Genomic DNA, 21,287 nt, shown 5'->3' with positions numbered 1-21,287 from the left:
ATGTGCAAGAATAGCCAAGATAATCTGGCCAAAAAAAAAAAAAAGAGGGGAGAACTTGCTCTACTACATGAGAAAACACTATAATGCTAGAGTAATTAAAACAATATGGTTCAGACACAGTAACAAACAGAACAGTACAGAAAATTCAGAAATAGATTCAAGTATTTATGGGTATGCAGTATATAAAAGAAGTGGAATTATAACTATAATAAATGGACAAAGTACTGCTTTTCAACTAATAGTGTTGGGTAAAAAAATAAAATTAGATCCCAGCACACACTAAATGGAAAGTAAATTACAGATAGATTAAAGATCCAAATGTTTTAAAAAGTTAGTAACTATTGAAAGAAAATGTATTATTGACCTTGAGAGACAGAAAGCTTTCTTAAGCTCTAAAAATGCAGAGACTATTGTCTGCTTTGTTCACCAATATTCCAAGCAGTGCCTGGCATACTCTCACTCAAAATACATTTTCTAGCCGAAAGACACAAGTAGTAAAATCTATAAACAGAAGAAATAACATATTTTACAATCCAAATTTAAAACTTCTATACAACTAATGATACCATAAGCAAGGTTAAGAGGACAGTATAATTTTAACATGACCAAAAAACACAGTAACTATTATAAAGTATGCAGAAACATTCAAAACACAAGGAGATGTATAAGAACTTTCAGTGGAGCTTTTACTGTAATTAAAAAAAAATAGGATAAATGAAAAATAATACAATAGGATCTCATAAGTAGGTCAAGGGATTAGCAAGACATATGTATCAACATGGATATATCACCAAAAAAGGGGTTACCTTCTAGGAGTAGAAGGAAGGGAATGGGACAGAGGGAAGGACAGACAGATTCAAAGGGATTTTTTAAAAAAATGATGTACAGTTGACTTATTGTGTAAGTACTGTGCACAGTACTGAGTTAGGTGTATAGCAAAGTGATTCAGTTATTTCATTTCAGATTACTTTTCATTATAGGTTATTACAAGATACTGAATAGAGTTCCCAGCGCTATACAGTACATTCTTGTTCCTTATGTATTTTACAAATAGTAGTTTGTACCTGTTAATCCCAAATTCTTAGTTCTTCCCTCCCCCTCCTTATCTCCCCTTTGGTAACAATAAGTTTGTTTTCTATGTTTGAGAGTTCGTGTCTGTATATAAATTCATTTGTATTACTTTTTAGATTCCACATATAAGTGATATCATATGATACATGCCTGACTTACTTCACTAAAGTATGATATTCTATAGGTCCATCCATGTTGCTGCAAATAGCAATATTTCATTTTTTTTATGAGTGAGTTAATATTCCACTGTATATTTATACTACATATTCTTAGACCAATCATCTGTTAATGGGCCCTTGGGTTGTTTCCATATCTTGGCTATCGTAAATAGTGCTGCTATGAACATAGGGGTGCATGTATCTTTTTGAAATAGAGTTTTCATCTTTTCTGGATATATACCAAGGAATGGGATTGCTGCAGCAGATGGTAACTCTATTTTTAGATTTTTAAGGAAACGCCATACTGTTTTCCATAGTGGCTACACCAATTTACCTTCCCACCAATAGTGTAGGAGGGTTCCCTTTTCTCCACACCCTCTCCAGCATTTATTATTTGTACAGTTTTTGATGATACCCATTCTGACCAGTGTGAGGTGACATCTCTTTGTGGTTTTGAGTTGCATCTTTCTGATAATAAGTGATGGTGAGTATTTTTTCATGAGCCTGTTGGCCACATGTAGGTCTTCTTAGGAGAAATGTCTGTGGCCAGTTTTTGATTGGGTTATTTGTTTTTTTGTTATTGAGTTGTATGAGCTGCTTGTATATTATGGAAATTAAGCCCTTGTCAGTCGCATCATTTGCCAATATTTTCTCCCAGTTGGTAGGTTGTCTTTTCATTTTGTTTATGGTTTCCTTTGCTGTGTAAAAGCTTGTAAGTTTTATTAGGTGCCATTCATTTATCTTAGCTTTTATTTCTTTTACATTGGCAGAATGATCTAAGAAAATATTGCTATCAGTTATGTCTAAGAATGCTCTGCCTATGTTCTCTTCTACGAGTTTTATGGTGTCATGTCTTAAATTTAGGTCTTTAAACCATTTTTGTATATGGTATGAGGCAGTGTACCAATTTCAGTGACTTACATGCAGATGTCCAGCTTTCTCAACACCATTTGCTAAAGAGACTGTCATTACTCCATTGTACACTCCTGCCTCCTTTGTCAGAGGTTAACTGACCATAGGTGTGTGAGTTAAATTCTGTGCTCTCTATTCTAAAGATCTGTTGATCTAAATATCTTTTTGTGCAAATACCACAATGTTTTGATTACTATAACTATGTAATATAGTCTGAAGTCTGGAAGGATTATGCCTCCAGCTTTATTCTTTTTCCTCAGGATTGCTGTGGCAGTTCTGGGTCTTTTGTGGTTCCATATATATTTTACAATTATTTGTTCTAGTTTGGTGAAAAATGTCATGGATATTTTGATAGGGATCACATTACATCTGTAGATTGCTTTGGGTAGTATGGCCATTTTAACAATATTAATTCTTCCAATCCAAGAGCATGAGATATCTTTCCCTTTCTTTGAATTACCCTCAATTTCCTTTATCAATGTTATATAGTTTTCAGCTCCTTGGTTAAGTTTACTCCTAGGTATCAATACTTTTTTCTTTTTGATGTGATTTTAAATGGGATTTTTTTTCACTTTCTCTGATATTTTATTGTTAGTGTAAAGAAAAGCAACAGATTTCCGTATATTAATCTTGTAGCCTGCTACTTCGCTGAATTCATTTATTAGTATCGAATAGGTTTTACGTGGAGACTTTAGGGTACTCAAAATAGAGTATCATATCATCTGCAAATAGTGACGTTTTAAGTTCTGCCCTTCCAGTTTGGATAAAATTTATTTATTTTTCTTGTCTGATTGCTGTGGCTAGGATTTGCAATACTATGTAGAATAACAGTGGTGAGAATGGGCATCTTGTCTTAAATCTGAATTTATTGGGAAGGCTTTCAGCTTTTCACTACTGAATATTATGTTGGCTGTGGGTTTGTCATAAGCAACTTTTATTATGTTGAGATATGTTCCCTCTAAATCCACTTTGGTGAATTTTTATCATGAATGGATATTGAATTTTGTCAAATTTTTCTGCATCTATTGAAATTATCATGTGGTTTTTGCCTTTGCTTTCATTAATATGGTGTATAATATTGATTGATTTGTGTATTGAACCATCCTTGTGACCCTGGAATGAATCCAACTTCATCATGGAATGCTCCTTTTTATGTATTGTTGGATCCAGTTTGCTAATGTTTCGTTGACAATTTTTGCATTTATATTTGTCAAAGATATTCGCCTGTAATTCTCTTTTCTGCAGTGTCTCTGTCTGGTTTTGTTACTAGGGTGATGGTGGCTTCATAGAATGACTTTGAGACTGTTCTCTCCTCTTCAATCTTTCGGAATAGTTTGAAAAGGATACGTTTAAGTTCTTCTTTGTATGTTAGGGAGAATTCCCCAGTGAAGCCATCCAGTCCTGGACTTTTGTTTGAAGAGGTTCTTAGGTCTGTCTACCAAGACAACAGAAATAAAAGCAAACACAAACAAATGGGACCTAATCAAACTTAAAAGCTTTTGCACAACAAAAGAAATCACCAACAAAATAAAGACAATCTACGGACTGGAAGAAAATATTTGCAATGATTCAACTGACAAGGGTGTGCGTGTGTTAATCTCCAATCCCTAAATTATCCCTCCCCATCCCTGTCCCCTTTGGTAACTTTCAGTTTATTTTCTATGTATGTGAGTCGGTTTCTGTTTTGTAAATGACTTCCTTTATATCACTTTTTTAGATTCCATATATAAGTGATATCTTATGATATCTGTCTTTGTCTGACTTATTTCACTAAAGTATGATATCTCTAGGTCCATGCATGCCGCTGCAAATGGCATTATTTCATTCTTTTTATGGCTGAGTATTATCACATTTTATGTATATGTGTATGTGTATATATATATACCACATTTTCTTTATCCATTTCTCTGTCAATGGACATTCAGGTTGCTTCCATGGCTATTGTACATGCTGTGGCTATGAACATTGGGGTGCATGTATCCTTCTGTTTTAGTTTTTTTTTTCTTTTTTAAAAAATATTTATTTATTTTGGCTATGCTGGATCTTAGTTGTGGCACATGGGATCTTCGTTGCAGCATGCGGGATCCTTAGTTGCGGCACGCGAGTTTCTTAGTTGCAGCATGCAGTTTTCTCTCTTTTCTTTTTTTGCGGCACGCAGGCCTCTCACTGTTGTGGCCTCTCCCGTTGCGGAGCACAGGCTCCAGACGCGCAGGCTCAGCGGCCATGGCTCACGGGCCTAGCCACTCCACAGCATGTGGGATCTTCCCAGACTGGGGCACAAACCCATGTCCCCTGCATCGGCAGGCAGACTCTCAACCACTGTGCCACCAGGGAAGCCCGCATGCAGTTTTCTTAGTTGCGGTGTGCGGACTTCTTAGTTGAGGCATGTGGACTCTTAGTTGTGGCAAGCCTGCAGGATCTAGTTCCCCAACCAGGGATTGAACCTGGGCCCCCTGCATTGGGAGCATGGAGTCTTACTTACTGGACCACCAAGGAAGTTCCTGCATGTATCCTTTTGAATTAGAGTTTTCTGTGGATATATGCCCAGGAGTGGGAATGCTGGATCATATAGTAACTCTATTTTTAGTTTTTTAAGGAATCTCCATACTGTTTTCCACAGTGAATGCACCACTTTACATTCCCACCAAAAGTTTAGGTGCGTTCCCTTTTCTCCACACCCTCTCCAGCATTTGTTATTTGTAGACTATTTAATGATGACCATTCTGACTGGTGTGAGGTGATACCTCAGTGTGGTGTGAATTTCCATTTCTGTGATAACCAGCGATGTTGAGCATCTTTTCATGTGTGTATTGGCCATCTGCATGTCTTTCTTGGATTCTGCCCAGTTTTTGATTGCACTGTATGTCTTTTTTTGATATTGATGTGTATAAGCTCTTTGTATATTTTGAAATTAATCCCTTGTCAGCAGTAGCATTTGCAAATATTTCCTCCCAATCCATAGCTTGTCTTTTCATTTTGTGTATGGTTTCCTTTGGTGTACAAAAACTTTTAAGTTTAATTAGGGGATATCTTTTTTTTTAAGGAGCCTCATTTTATTTGTTGAGAGAATATTCTTTTTCTTTTAAAGTATTTATTTGGCTGCACCAGGTCTTAGTTCTGGCATGCGGGATCTTTGTTGCCACATGCAGGATCTTTAGTTGTGGCATTCAGGATCTTTAGTTGCGGCATACAGGATCTTTTAGTTGCAGCATGCGGGCTCTTAGTTGCATCATGCAGGATCCAATTACCTGACCAGGGATCAAACCCAGGCCCCCTGCATTGGGAGTGCAGAGTCTTAACCACTGGATCACCAGGAAGTGCCCATTTGTTTATTTTTGTTTTTATTTTCATTACTCTAGGAGGTGGATCAAACAAGATCTTGCTGTGATTTATGTCACAGAGTGTCCTGCCTATCTTTTCCTCTAAGAATTTTATAGTGTCTGGCCTTACATTTAGGTCTTTAATCCATTTTGAGTTTATTTTTTGTGTATGGTGTTACAGGATATTCTATATTTCATATACTTCATTCTTTTCCATGTAGCTGTCCAGTTTTCCCAGCACCACTTATTGAATAGACTGTCTTTTCTTTATTGTATATTCTTGCCACCTTTGTCATAGATTAGCTGACTATAAGTGCGTGGGTTTATTTCTGGGTTTATTCTGTTCTATTGATCTTTGGGTGCTTTTGTGCCAGTACCATACTGTTTTGTTTACTGTAGCTTTTTAGTATAGTCTGAAGTCAGGGAGTGTGATTCCTCCAGCTCCATTTTTCTCAATATTGTTTAGGCTATTTGGGGTCTTTTGTGTTTCCACTCTAATTTTTAAATTTTTGTTCCAATTCTGTGAAAAATGCCACTGGTATTTTGATAGGGATTGCACTGAATCTGTAGATTGCCTTGAGTAGTAATGGTCATTTACCAATATTGATTCTTCCCATACAAAAACAGGTCTTTTGCCTCCTTAAGTAGGTTTATTCCTGGATATTTTATTCTTTTTCATATGATGGAAAATGGGATTGTTTCCTTAATTTCTCTTCCTGATATTTCATTGTTAGTGTATAGAAATGCAACAGATTTCTGTATACTAATTTTGCTTATTTTTATGTTAATTTTGTATTCTATGACTTTACCAAATTCATTGATGAGCTCTAATTTTCTGGTGGCATCTTTAGGATTTTCTTATCACCATATCAACTACAAACAGTGACAGTTTTACTTCTTCCTTTCCAATCTGGATTCCTTTTACTTCTTGTCTACTCTGATTGCTGTGGCTAGACTAGGACTTCTAACAGTATTTTGAATAAAAGTGGTGAGAATGGGCATCCTTGTTCCTGACTGTAGATGAAATGCTTTGAGCTTTTTAACACTGAGCATGATGTTAGCTGTGGGTTTGTCATATGGTTTTTATTATGTTGAGGTGTGTTCCTTCTATGCCCATTTTCTGAAGAGCTGTTTTTTATCATAAATGAATGTTGAATTTCATCAACAGTTTTTCTGCATCTGTTGATGTGTTCATATGGTTTTTGTTCTTCAAATTGTTAATGTGGTGCATATCATTGATTGATTTGAGGATATCAAAAAATCCTTGCATCCCTGGGGTAAATCCTAGTTGATCATGGAGTATGATCCTTTTAATGTATTGTTGGAGTCAGTTTGTTAGTATTTTGTTGAGGAATTTTGCATCAATGTTCTTCAGTGATAATGGCCTGTAATTTTCATTTTTCATGGTATCTTTGTCTGGTTTTGGTATCAGGGTGATGGTGGCCTCATAGAATGAGTTCGAAGTGTTCCTTTCTCTGCAATTCTTTGGAATAGTTTCAAAAGGATAGGTGTTAACTATTCTCTAAATGTTTGGTAGAATTCAACTTTGAAGCCATCTGGTCCTGGACTTCTATTGGTTGGTAGTTTTTAAATTACTGATTCAATTTCTGTACTGGTAATTTGTTCATATTTTCTCTTTTTTCCTGGTTCAGTCTTAGACTGTACCTTTTCTAAGAATTTGTCCATTTCTTCTAGGTTGTCCATTTTATTGGCATATAGTTGCTCATGGCAGTCTCTTATGATCCTTTGTATTTTTATAGTGTCAGTTGTACCTTCTTTTTCATTTCTGATTTTATTAATTTGCACTTTTTCCCTTTTTTTTCCTGATGAGTTTGGCTAAAGGTTTATCAATTTTATTTATCTTTTTCAAAGACCAGCTTTTAGTTTCATTGATCTTTCCTACTGCTTTTTTTTTTTCAGTCTCTATTTCATTTATTTTTTGTGATCTTTATGATCTCTTTCCCTCTACTAACTTTGGGTTTTGTTTGTTCTTCTTTCTCTAGTTCCTTTAGTTGTAAAGTTAGGTTGTTTGAGATTTTTCTTGTTTCTTGAGGTAAGCTTACATCACTAAAAACTTCCCTCCTAGAACTACTTTTGCTATGTCTAATAGGTTTTGGATCAGCATGTTTTCATTTTCATTTGTCTCTAGGTATTTTTTTAATTTCCTCTGATTTCTTTATTGATAAACTGGTTGTTCAGTAGAATATTGTTTAGTTTTCACGTATTTGTGGACTTCTGCAGTTTTTCTTGTAGTTGATTTCTAGTCTCATAGTGTTGTGGTCAGAAAAGATGCTTGATATGATTTCAATTTTCTTAAATGTACCTAGGCTCGTTTTGTGGCCAAGTATGTGATTTATCCTGGAGAATGTTCCAGTTGCAGTTGAAAAGAATGTGTATTCTGCTGGTTTCAGATGGAATGGTCTATTTATATATCAATTAAGTCCATTTGGTCTAATGTGTTATTTTAAGGCCTGTGTTTCTAATTGATTACATCCATGGATATAAGTTGGATGTTAAAATCCCCTACCATTATTGTGTTATTGTTGATAGTTCCTTTAATATCTGTTAATATTTGATATATTGAAGTGCTCCTATGTTGGGTGCATATATATTTACAATTGTTACATCTTCTTGGATTGACCCCTTGATCATCATGTAGTCTCCTCCTTTAGATCTTGTAACAGTCTTCATTTTAAAGATTTTTTTTTTCTGATAAATATTGCTACTCCAGTTTTCTTGTGATTTCCATTTGCATGGAATACCTTTTTCATCCCCTCACTTTGTCTGTGTGTGTGTCTAAATTTGAAGTAACTCTCCTATAGGCAGCATATATATGTGTCTTGTTTTTGTATTCATTCAGCCAGTCTGTGTCTTTTGGTTGGAACCTATAATCTGTTTACATTTAAGGTAATTATAAATAGGTATGCTCTTATTGTCATGATTTGTTAATCATTTTGGATTTGTTTTGGGGGTCTTTTCTCCCCCACTTTCTTCTTTTGTTATCTTCTCTTGTGATTTGATGACTATCTTTAGTGTTATGTTTGGATTCCATTTTCTTTTTTCATGTGTATATCTATCATAGATTTTTGGTTTGCAGTTATCATGACATTTTTGTATAGCAGTCTATATATGCACATGACTGTTTTAAGTTGATCTCTTCATTTCAAATGCATTTTAAATACCCTAAATTTGTAATCTCCTCCCCCCACAATTACTATTTTTCATATAATATTTTACATCGAATTATTTTGTGTATCCCTAAACTACTTATTGTGAATATAGATTATTTTACTAGTTTTGTATTTTAACCTTCCTAGTAGCTTGCTGTGTGGGTGATTTCCTACCTTTAGTGTATGCTTGCCTTTACTGGTGAGCTTTCTCATTTTGTAGTTTTCTTGTTTCTAGCTGTGGCCTTTTCTTTTTCACCTAGAGAAGTTCCTTTAACATTTGCTACAAAGCTGGTTTGGTGATGCTGAATTTCCTTTAGCTTTTGCTTGTCTGTAAAGCTTTTGATTTCTCCATCAAATCTGAATGAGAGCCTTGCTGGGTATTCTTGGTTGTAGGTTTTTCCCTTTCATCACTTTAAATATATTGTGCCACTTTTTTTGGTATGCAGAGTTTCTGCTGAAAAATCAGCTGATAACCTTATGGGAGTTCCCTTGTATGTTATTTGTTGCTTTTCCCTTGCTGCTTTTAGTGTTCTTTATCTTTAATTTTTGTCACTCTAACTACAATGTGTCTGGGTGTGTTCCTCTTTGGGTTAACCCTATATAGGACTCTCTGTACTTCCTGGACTTGGGTGACTATTCTTTTTCCCATGTTACAAAAGTTTTCATCTATTATGTCTTCTAATATGTTCTCAGACCCTTTCTCGTCTCCTTTTGGGTCACCTATAATTTGAATACTAGACTTGGACTTGGTATTGTCCCAGAGGTCTTTCAAACTGTCCTCATTTCTTTTCATTCTTTTTTCCTTCTTTTGTTCAGCAGCAGTGATTTCCACTACTCTATTTTCTAGCTCACTAATCCATGCTTTGGAATCATTTAGTCTACTATTGCTTCTTGCAGTGTATTTTTCACTTCAGTTATTGTGTTCTTCATCTCTGTTTAGTTGTTCTTTATTATTTTCCATCTCTTTATTACAAACTTCTGACTTCTTGCTCTGTGCATCCATTCTCCTCCTGAGTTCTTTAACCATCTTTATGGTCATTCCTCTCAACTCTTTCTCAGGTAGACTGTCTATCTTATTTCTTCTTTTGGGGTTTCATCTTGTTCCTTTGTCCGGAACACATTCCTCTGCTGCCTCATTTTGCCTAAGTTGCTATTTGTATTTTTATTATGTGGTGGATTAGTTATGTTTCTCGATCTTGGAGAAGTGGCCCTCTGCAGGAGGCATCCTATGCATCCCTGCTGGGTACTCCTGTCTTGTCACCTAATTTATATGCTCTAGGGGTTCCCCCTAATAGGGCTGTGTGGATCCTTCTCTTGTGGTGGGCTCTGTGGGCAGTCTAGTAGGCTTGGTTGGCCCCTAGTCTGGTTGCTGGCTAGGCCCTGCCTTATGTGGATGCTGTTGGTTGCTGTTTAGTGGGGCCTGGTCATGAGGTGGCTGGCTGTGGAATCCTAGGGGGCCCCAGGACTAGTGCTGGCTCACTGGTGGGTGGAGTCAAGGTCCCAAAGATTCTGGAGCTGTTGCCCATCCACTGTTGCCAGATCCTGGGACTACACTACTGGAGGGCAGAGCTTGTCCTGGAGTCTGGCTGCAGGGCCCAGAGATCACAGAGATCATTTGAGAATGTTGGGTGGGTGGGGCCAACTCCTGACACAGTTGGGTATGGGCTCCAGGGTGTCCTGAAGGTGGCTTTGGGCTGCTGGTGGGCTAGGCCAGGGCCTAACTGGTCCCAGGGTAAATTGTTTTCTTGCTTCTGTTGTCTGCCCCCTGGTGGGTGAGACTGGTTGAGAGGACTGTGCAGGCCTGCAGGCAGGAGGAGTTGGTGCCTGGTCACTTGTGAGTGGAGCTGGGTGTTGGCCCTCGGGTGGGCATGGCTTCCAGGGACATGTCTAGAGGAGCCTGTGGGCTCATGAGGTCATGAGTCAACCTGTCTGCTGATGGGTTGGGCTGTGTCCCTGCTCAGTTAGTTGTTTGGCCTGAGGCATCCCAGCACTGTAGCCTGTAGGCTGTTGGGTGGTGCCAGGTCTTGGCACTAATGAGCTCAAGGGACGATCCCAAGATGTCAGCTGCCATAGAAGCAGCATTCAGGTGGCTGAATGTTCCCCAAAATGTCTGACACCAGTGTCTCTATCCCCAGAGTAAGCTGCATCTGCCCCCACCTCTCGATGAGACTATCCAAGACCAGCAGATAGGTTTGTCCCAAGCTCCTATCAAATTACTTCTTCTGTCCTGGGTCCCAGTGCATGTGAGGCTTTGTGTGTGCCCTTTAAAAGTGTAATCTCTATTTCCCACAGTCCTTTGGGGCTCCTGCACTTAAGCCCTGCTGCCCTTCAAAACCAAGTGCTCTGGGGGCCTATCTTCCTAGTGCTGGACCTGGGCTGGAGAGCCCAATGTGGGGCTCAGAACCCTCACTCCTGTGGGAAAACCTCTGCAATACAATTATTCCCCAGTGGGTCACCCAGTTGGGGGGTATGAGATTTGATTATATCAGGAGTCCGCCTCTTCTAGCCATCTTATTGTGATTTCTTCTTTTTGTCTCTATCTGTAGAAGATGTTTTGTGATAGGTTCCAGTCTTTTTCATCAATGATTTTTCTGCTTGTGATTTCAGTGTGCTCATGAGAGGAGAGGAGATCAGGGTCTCTCTACTCTGCCATCTTTAACCTTGGAGTGACTTATATGTGAGCTCCTCTTTTGGTCTCTGCATTTTCCTTCTCCTACTTTGTTTCTCTGGGTTGTTATGAATGTCCATTGGTAAAGCCACTGTGTGGAAGGATCCTGGGACCAGAGCCCTCTGCTCCAATGACTACATTATCCTCATCACATGAAGAGATGCTTCTTCTTTTTCAGGAGTATCTGAGAGCCTCAAATCTTCTTTCTACTCCACCCACTCTTCCCCTCAAAAGAAGAAGCTGTCTTATCAAACTGTGCGATAGGGAGAAGAGTCACTGCCCACACCTACTGTATGTTTTTGATTTGTGGTTACCCTGGATTTCAAGTATGCTGACCTATAACTATACCTACTTGCATTAAACTGATAGTCATGCAAGTGCAAACACGTCGTAAATGATCTACATTTTTATATTTCCCTCCCCCACATTTTGATTTTGATGTCCTATTTTACAGCTTGATGCTTATCCTTTTGCTGTTAATCACTTTTGCTTATAATCACTATTACAATTTTTTGTTTTTAAACCTACATTGCTTATTTAAGTGATCTTCAATCATTTTATATATTTGCCTTTCCTATTGTGATTTTCCCTTTCCTATAGATTCTTGCTTTTTTTTTTTTTTTTCTATTTAGAGTAGGGTAGGTTTAATATTGCTGTATGTTGTTAGTTTTTACTTGTCTGAGAAATTTTTTTTCTCTCCTATTCTAAATGATAATCTTGCTGGATAGAGTATTCTAGGTTGCAAATTTTTCTCTTTCAGGAATCTGAATATATCATGCCACTCTCTTCTGGTGTGCAAAGCTTCTACAGAGAAATCAGTTGATAGTCTTATGGGGATTCCTGTGTAACTGTTTTTCTCTTGCTGCCTTTAGAATCCTCTCCTTATCTTTAACTTCTGCTATTTTAATTATGACATGTCTTGGTGTGGGTCTGTTTTGGTTCATCTTGTTTGGGACCCTCTGTACTTCCTGTACCTGGATATCTGTTTCTTTCTTTAGGTTGGGGAAGTTTTCAGTCATTATTTCTTCAAATACATTTTTGATCCCTTTTCTCTCTCTTCTTCTGGAATTTCTACTATGCATAGGTTGGCACACTTTATATTATCCCAGAGATCTCATATGATGCCCTCATTTGTTTTCATTTGTCTTTCTGACTGCTGTTCTGACTGGATGAGTTCCATTATTCTATCTTTCAGATGAATTATTTGCTCTGTGTCATTTAATATGCTATGCATTGCTTCTAGATTGGTTTTCACCTTAGCAAGTGAATTGTCTAATTTTGATTGGTTCCTCTTTATAGCCTCTAGTTCCTTGTTACAGTGATCTGCATTTCTATCAGTCTTTCTTAATTCCTTTAGCAGTTTTACTAACTCCTTTTTGAACTCAGGGTCTGATAGACTGGAGAATTCTGTTTCATTATTTGTTCTTTCAGGGGATTTCTCTTGTTCTTTTAGGTGGGAGTAGCTCCTCTGCTTTTTCGTTTTACTTAACTTTCTCTGTCTCTATGAATTTAGGGGAAACAGTTATCTACTGTGGTCTTGAAGGGGTGTTTTTATGTGGGAATGTCCCTGTGTAGATTGAGTGAGCCCAATCTTTTTGGTGCAAGGGCCAGTTTTGATATGGATGCCAACCACATCTTTCCTTAGAGTGTGCTGGCTGTTATCCCCTTGATAGAGGGTGTGATTGGTGTTGTGGTGTCCAGAGCCTGTGCAGGATGAGGGGCAGGTCCTCCTCTTTGCTGTCATTGCCCTGTCAGGGCCTGCGCAGGGTCTGTTCCCTAGTTGTTAAAGTAGAAACCCTGAGGGTTGTGTTAGACCAGGCTCTGTTGTCCTTGAGTGTGTGGTCACAGCAAACATATATGTTGCCCATGCAGTCATCTGCAGTTCTGCCCAGAAGCAGCCCGAGGTCATGTCTCTTTCTCCGTGTATTCATCCAAGACCTAGTGGTAGGCTGTGGTGTGGAATAGGCTGGGGCTGGGACACAGTGGCTTGCAGGAATCAAGGATGTAGTCCAGTTGATCAGTCATTTACTTTATGATTAATGTTTTTTTTAATCCTGTTGAAGACATCTTGCCTATTATAAGCTGATGGACTTTTCTCCCAAATTTTCTTCTGAAACCATTATTACATTTAGACATACAATCAATCCAGAAGTTACATGTGAGAATAGTATGGGTAGGGATCAAGATTTTTTTTTCTCCTACATAAAAATCTGGCGTGGGTAGGGCTACTTCTGAACTCTATTCTGTTCAGTTGGTTTACCTGTCCATCCTTGGCCAACATCACACTGTCTTAATAATGAGAGCTTCACAATAAACCTTGACTTCTGCTACTATCTGTTCTCCAGCTTGTTATTCTTCTTTAAGATTGTCTTAGCTCTTCTTTGCCTTTTGCACAAAAATTTTGGAAACAACTTGTCAAATCTGAAGAAAAAAATCCCCCAGTATTTTGATTATGATTTTGTTGAATTCAATTAAGCTATATAATCCATGAACACAGTACATCCTCATATTTATTATCTTAAGGTTTCCATTAGAATTATTTCTAAGTATTTAATGTATTTTCATGCTACTGTAAATAGTATCACTCTTTAAATTTCATTTTCAATTGAATTGTTGCTATTTATACAAATAAAATTAAATCTGTAATTTTGTCTTGTATCCAAAAACACTACTAAATTCATTTATTAAATCTGACAGATTGATGATTTTTGAATTTTCAATATACATCGTATTGTTTTCTACAAATAATGATAGTATTCTTTCTTCCTTTCCAGTTTTTGTATCTTTATTCATCTTGCTTTGAAGAAAAGTGATTTTTACCAGGCATCCATGCTTTATTCCCATTTTCAGGGGGAAAACTTTCAACATTTCACCATCAAGTACAATGCACATCTAGTGTTTTGTAGCTAGTCTATCAAATTAAGGAAGTTTCTTTCTGTTCCTAGTTTCCTGAGACTTTTTATTGTGGTAGGGAGTTAAATTTTACTAATTATTTTCTGATTTCTTGACATAATCATATAATTTTTCTTCTTTTTATGCTGTCAATATGTTGATTTACTTTCAAATGTTAAACCATCTTTGTTTAATTAATATATTTTATTTGCTAACAGTTAAGTATTTTGAAAGTAAGTTCATGAGTAAGACTGCCTATAGTTATCTTTTTTCAAAACTCTGTTCCAAGTTTGTTATCAAGATTATACTGGGTCAAAAGCAGTTGAGAAGGAATTCCCCATTTTATACTCTCTGGAACAGAGATGTAAGACTGGTTTTATTTCTTCCTTTTCATGACTGGAAAAGTTCACTATGAAGTCCTCTAGACCTAACGTTTTCTTTAGTTGGATTTTTAAAAAATTTCTTTAATGCTGTGTTTAACCCATATATTCAAATTAGTATCATTTCAACATTTCAATAAAAATTACTGAGATATTTTATTGTTTTGTCACACTGTTTTGAAATCCAGTGCAAGTTTTACACTTAATAGCACATTTCAAGTGTTCAATAGCATGACCACTGGAATTCTAGAAAATGTGTTGTGTTTACCCTTTCACATTTAGATCTTTGTCTACCTGAAATTGATTTTTGAGCGTAATGTGAGGTAGGAATCTAGTTTCATTTTTTCCATATGAGTATCCAGTTGACCCAGAACCAATTTATTGAAAAGATAGTCCTATCCCCCTGTTCTGCTATGATCCTTTTGTCTTATATCAAGTGTCCACATATGTGTGAATCTGTTTCTGGACTCTATTCCATGTCACCTGTTTATTCATCTACACAATCTTAATTACTGTAATTTTTGTAATAAGTCCTGATATCTGGTAGGGAAATTGTTCCTAACAGTTTTTAAGACAGTCTTAGCTATTCCTGGTCCTTTGCCATTCCATATAAATTACCTGTGAAGTTCCTCAAAAATATCTGTCAGGATTTTGACTGAGATTGCACTGAATTTACATATCAGTTTGAGAAGAGCACTTTCTAAAAAAATAAATTATCTGTTCATCTGATGCTATCCTCTAGGTAGGATCTGGACAGGTCCTTGCCTTCTAGACTCTGCTACTTTCCACATTCTGGGGTATAAGCAACTGACTGAGAGGCTCAACCTTCAGAGCTTTGATGAGAACACAATGGAGCCCCCCCTTCCCCCATTTTTGCAGGAGAATGTCCCTGACAAGGCAGAACAAGGGCAGAAAGTCCCTGGCAAGGTTCTAAAATCATAGGATGCAGGAAAAGATGGAGTCTTAGAGGAACCAGACCAAAAACCCTTGAGTCCTCATCTGTCTACAATATGGGCCTTGGGCCCTTGTGTGTGAGTTCTCAGGAGTCACCCATTCTTGCACTCACTCTAACCCAGGGTAGATCAATAGACTTATCCTCCTAGAGATCAGATTAGATGCTTTCCACTCTTCACTCTCCTCTACCTTCTCTGTCACTGGTCTTGCGTTTGCTTTGTGGTAACAGATGAAGTTTCATAAAGAAGCCAATTACAAATGTAGAGAATTATGCAGGCTGGCTGATCAGGCAGGAGAGGATAGGAACAAACAGACTCTCTAGAAAAAGGAACTTGTTAAAGGTGTCTCTGGCATCTGAAGAGGACTGATGAGGATGAAGAAAAAATAAAGACAGTAGTAAGATAATCAGAAGGCAAAATACAGATAGTAAGTAGCAAGATAACCAGGATCTGGTCATAGCTGAAAACACCATCATAGAAAAGAGGTCCTGTAAATAAACAAGCTTACCGTTCAATCTAAATGTTGTTTGGACATCATCTTGAATTCCCTATGTTCACCAGGTCACACTTCTGGGAATCCACCATCCTGGCAATTCTGAACTGCACCAGATCTATCCTACTAGTAGATAAATCATCTCTCAAATATGTTACCTGTGAATCTCCAGATCTGATTGGGGGTGGCTGGAGTTCTGATTAGGACCAGAGTACAAGGGACTAGGAAGAAGTTAGGAGGAGGAGTAGGGGCAAAGATAAAGGAGTAAAAAGAAAGGGGAGCAAGATGAATAGGGCAGCAAGTGGACAGTCTGGAAGGAATAGGGGAAGAGCTGGGAACAAAAATCCTTAAGGAAGGGTGGCAGAAAGGGATGACACTCGTCAGAAGAGGGAAACAAGTACAGCATAAAGCTGAAAGAGGTGGACAGTGCTGAGAAGTAGACTGAGGGCTAAAAGATTGAGGAGACAGGGGAGGATGGTGGGTTGGATAACATGAGCAAGAAGGAACAGAAATAGGAAGTGGAGGCAGGGAATGGAATGGAGAAATTAGAGGTAGCTTTCCTGTCATTTTTCAAATGGCATTTCTCTACTCATCTTGTGAAAATGAGTAACCGGCCTAAGCTGAGAGCTACTCCAACAACTATATCTCACACACTATTGCTCACATCACTCCATGTAGGAATGCTCATTGTGAGACGAAGTAAAACAGATCAGGGACTTCCTTGGTGGTCCAGTGGTTAAGAATCTGCCTTCCAATGCAGGGGATGCAGGTTCAATCCCAGGTCAGGGAACTAAGATCCCATATACAGTGAGGCAACTAAGTCCACGTGCTCTAGAGCCCCATGCCACAACAAGACAGAAGCCCGTGTGCCACAATGAAAGATCCCACATGCTGCAACTAAGACCCAATGCAACCAAATAAATAGATATTTTTAAAAAACCAACAGATCAGATTTGTGGTTACCAGAGGTGGGGTCTAAGGGGAGGGAGAAATGGATGAAGGTGGTCAAAAGGTACAGCTTATAAGATCCAGCTAATTAAGATTAACACTGATGTCAGTAGGCCCTGCCTATACAATAAGTCTAGTTACCATCTGTCAACTTACAAAGATATTACATTACTGTCGACTATATTCCCCACACTGTACATTTCATCCTGTGACTCATTTATTTTGTAACTGGAAGTCTGTAACTTAATTTCCCAAACCTATTTCAAACATACCCCACCATGCCTCCCTTCTGGCAACCACCTGTTTGTTCCCTGTATCTATGACTCTGTTTCTGTTTGTTATTTTTGTTTATCTGTTTTGTCTTTTAAGATTCCACATATAAGGGAAATCATACAGTATTTGTCCTTCTCTGTCTGACTTATTTCACTTAGAATAATACCTTCTAGGTCCATCCATATCATCATAAATGGAGAGATTTCAATCTTTTTATGGCTGAGTAATATTCCATTGTACATGTGTACCACATCTTCTTTATCCATTCATCTATTGATGGGCACTTAGGTTGCTTCCATATCTTGGCTATTATAAATAATACGCTGCAATAACAAAGGGATGCATATATCTTTTTGTAGGGCGCGGTCAGCTAACTGCTACGCGGCAGGAAGCTGAAATAAGCTGAGTCATCCTTCCTGTGGCCACTGCGCTTGCGCTAAGTATACTAATGAGGTTTTAAAGTAGCGACCTATCCGATGCTGGCTCACAAATCGCACCATCGGCGAAAGCCAATCATAGAGCGACACATGTTCTTAATCCCTATATAAGCAGACTGCTATAGGATTGCGGGGTCTTCCTTCCATCTTTCTTCAACCAAGCTGTGCTCCAATAAGGTGTGATACGAGAAGAATCTTGCGTGTGGCGGCTCGTTATTCTGCCGGTCAGAAACGGCTCGCCGCAAGTGGTGCCGAAACCCGGGAACTTCGCGCCCTGCATGGAGGACCGATTCAGAACTCGACACACGGAGTGAACCGTCGGTGAGTAGTCCAGTCAAGATAGCGTATCAGAGAATGAACAAACAGGGACTACGGTAGACAGGCCTGAAATTATGAAAAGAGAAAAAAGAAAACAAAAGGAAAAGCAAGAAACGGTGCCAGGATTATATCCAATCCTAGATGAGTTTAAGGAATTATATTTGTTTCAACCTGATATCTAATAGAGGGATAAGACGTAAGTTATAAGGCATGACCGCCCCTATAGAAGCCCGCGGAAATTTAAACCGCCGAGGCTTGGGTTTTTCTCAAGGGTCACTGAGTTTATGATTACATGGAGGACCACAACACCTGTGTGGGTACCTCAGTGGCCTTTGTCAAAGGAAAAGCTGGAGGCGGCATCCAAACTAGTGGATGAGCAGTTACAATTAGGGCATTTAGAACCCTCCTAGTCACCCTGGAATAATTAAGAAAAAATTAGGGAAATGGCGTCTTTTCTATTCCTTTGAATAGTCGAGATAAAGCCCCTTGTATGGAGTTGCTTGAACAGGCCTTAGGCGTTTTGATTAAATATTTAGGGAATGGGGGATTGTTTCTTGCTCCCGAGGGAATACAGAAGGGAGATGTTGTAAATTTTTTAGGAGCCTGATCTTAATTCCCCACGCCAATTGACCCCAGAAGCCCATCAGGCACTTCAAAAGGTAGAACAAGCTATTACAAATGCACAATTAGAACGCTGTGATGATTCTCAACCTGTTTGGATGTGTCCTTTTAATTTAATTTCCACACGCGCTCTGGCAGCGCTGGACTCTACGACACAGGCTCAAGAGTTTCATAAGCTATATCATGTGTCATCTACAGTCTTAAGAAAAAAATTTAACATTACCAGAGCTTTGGCTAGGAATATTGTGAAGAGTTGTTCTGCTTGCGCCCAATTTTTGCCTACCCAAAAGACTGGGGTTAACCCCAGAGGCATTCCAAAAGCTTTGCTCTTTTTTGTCAAAAAATGCAGGTGATTCATATTACAGGCTTGTCCTATAATCCACAAGGACAAGGAATTATAGAACGCACAAATCGCACACTTAAAGAACTCTTAATAAAACAAAAAGGGGGAATCGCAGAGAACTGTACCCCTAGACAGAGACTTTCACTTGCCTTATTTACCATAAATTTTTTACATTTAAATGATGATAAAGAAACCTCTGCTGAACGCCATGTGGCAACAAACCATAAAAATTATGGCAAAGTGATGTGGAAAGATGTGTTGTCCAATCAATGGAAGGGCCCGGATCGTGTTATTACTCGATCCAGGGGATCTCTTTGTGTCTCCCCACAGGATCAAGATCCGATCTGGGTGCCATCAAGACTGACGAGAATTGTTGAAGAAAACTTCGGAGAAGATGCTGAGCTGGATGTTCCTGATGATTCTTAATCGAAGTCTTTGTATTAGTTGGAATTCCACAAAGGATTATTCAAATTGTGCAACTGAGTGCTGCCGGGCTGGAGCCCGTTGCCTTTGGAGATTTTGCCTCTTGGCTCTCTTCTGCCTTTTCCTCCTTTGGGGAGTGGGTGGGGGTAGGAATCTTTGGAGTCTGCTGTGTATTTGGGATTATGCTGTGTCTCTGGTTGGTCTGTCGTGTGCGCATCAGGGCACATCGAGATAGGGTCCTGCTCACTCAGGCACTTCTGGCTATTAAGGAAGGAGATTCTCCCGCAGCCTGGCTCTCCGCCCTGAATAATTCGAAATGATTGCCCTTGCACAGAGAGGCCTTGTTGCCATTGCACCTCTATAGGGAGTCATTCATTGTCCTGATTGCCCTTGCACAGAGAGGCCTTGTTGCCATTGCACCTCTATAGGGAGTCATCCATTGTCCTGATTGCCCTTGCACAGAGAGGCCTTGTTGCCATTGCACCTCTATAGGGAGTCCTGATTGCCCTTGCACAGAGAGGCCTTGTCGCCATCGCACCTCTATAGGGAATCAGCCATTATTCTGAGGCAGCCCTTGCACCCTGCGGCCCTTGTTGGCATTGCACGCAGGAGGGTGCCTCAGATATGCCAACAGAAAACTGCCCTCGTACGGGCTATGTTCTGCTTGGTGTTCTAATAAATAAAAAAGGGGGAGATGTAGGGCGCGGTCAGCTAACTGCTACGCGGCAGGAAGCTGAAATAAGCTGAGTCATCCTTCCTGTGGCCACTGCGCTTGCGCTAAGTATACTAATGAGGTTTTAAAGTAGCGACCTATCCGATGCTGGCTCACAAATCGCACCATCGGCGAAAGCCAATCATAGAGCGACACATGTTCTTAATCCCTATATAAGCAGACTGCTATAGGATTGCGGGGTCTTCCTTCCATCTTTCTTCAACCAAGCTGTGCTCCAATAAGGTGTGATACGAGAAGAATCTTGCGTGTGGCGGCTCGTTATTCTGCCGGTCAGAAACGGCTCGCCGCATCTTTTAGAATTAATGTTTTTGCTTTCTTTGGAAATACCCAGATGTGGAATTGCTGGATTGCATGGTAATTATATTTTCCATTTCTAGAGAAACCTCCATACATTTTCTGTAGTGGATGCACGAATTTGCATTCCCACCAACAGTGTACAAGGGTTCCCTTTTTTCCACATCCTAGCCAACAACTGTTATTTCTAGTATTTTTGATAAAAGCCACTCTGACAGGTATGAGGTGATATCTCATGGTTTTGATTTGCATTTTCCTGGTGATTAGGGATGTTGAGTATCTCTTCACGTATCTGTTGGCCATCTACATGTCTTCTTTGAAAAACGTCTATTCAGCTTCTCTACCCATTTTTAATCAGGTTGTTTTTCTGATGTTGAATTGTACGAGTTCTTCATATATTAACCCCTTATCAGATATATAATTTGCAAATATCTTCTCCCACTCAGGAGGCAGCTTTTTCATTTTGTGGATGGTTTCCTTTGTTGTGCAAAAGCTTTTTAGTTTGATGTAGTATCCTTTTTCCTTTTGTCTCCCTTGCATAAGGAGGCAGATCCAAAAACATACTGCTAAGAATGATGTCAAAGACAGTACTGACTGTTTTATTCTAGAAATTTTATGGTTTCAGGTCTTACATTTAAGTCATTAATCCATTTTGAACTTTTGTGCATGGTGAAAAGTCATCCAGTCTGATTCTTTTGCATGAAGCTGCCCAGTAATCTTGCTTTCTATCATTCACTATATAAGGTGGATTAGTGTTTGGACTTTTTATTGTGTTACATTGACCTATGTGTCTGTTTTGTGCCGGTACCATACTGTTTTGATGACTGTAGCTTTGTAATATAGTTTGAAATCAGGGCATGTGATACCTCCAGCTCTGTTC

General features: G+C 38.8%; 1 protein-coding gene across 5 annotated transcripts in view; it reads right to left on the bottom strand.

Annotated features, from left to right (window-relative positions):
• The window catches only part of SCLT1 (sodium channel and clathrin linker 1), a 282,762-nt gene that overhangs the window by 220,083 nt on the left and 41,392 nt on the right, over window positions 1-21,287 (bottom strand). The gene's annotated exons all lie outside the window — the stretch shown is intronic.

This window comes from Tursiops truncatus, chromosome 5, assembly GCF_011762595.2.
Source record: "Tursiops truncatus isolate mTurTru1 chromosome 5, mTurTru1.mat.Y, whole genome shotgun sequence".
In the NCBI taxonomy this organism is placed as follows: domain Eukaryota; kingdom Metazoa; phylum Chordata; class Mammalia; order Artiodactyla; family Delphinidae; genus Tursiops; species Tursiops truncatus.
This window is presented reverse-complemented; position numbering and strand designations above follow the sequence as displayed.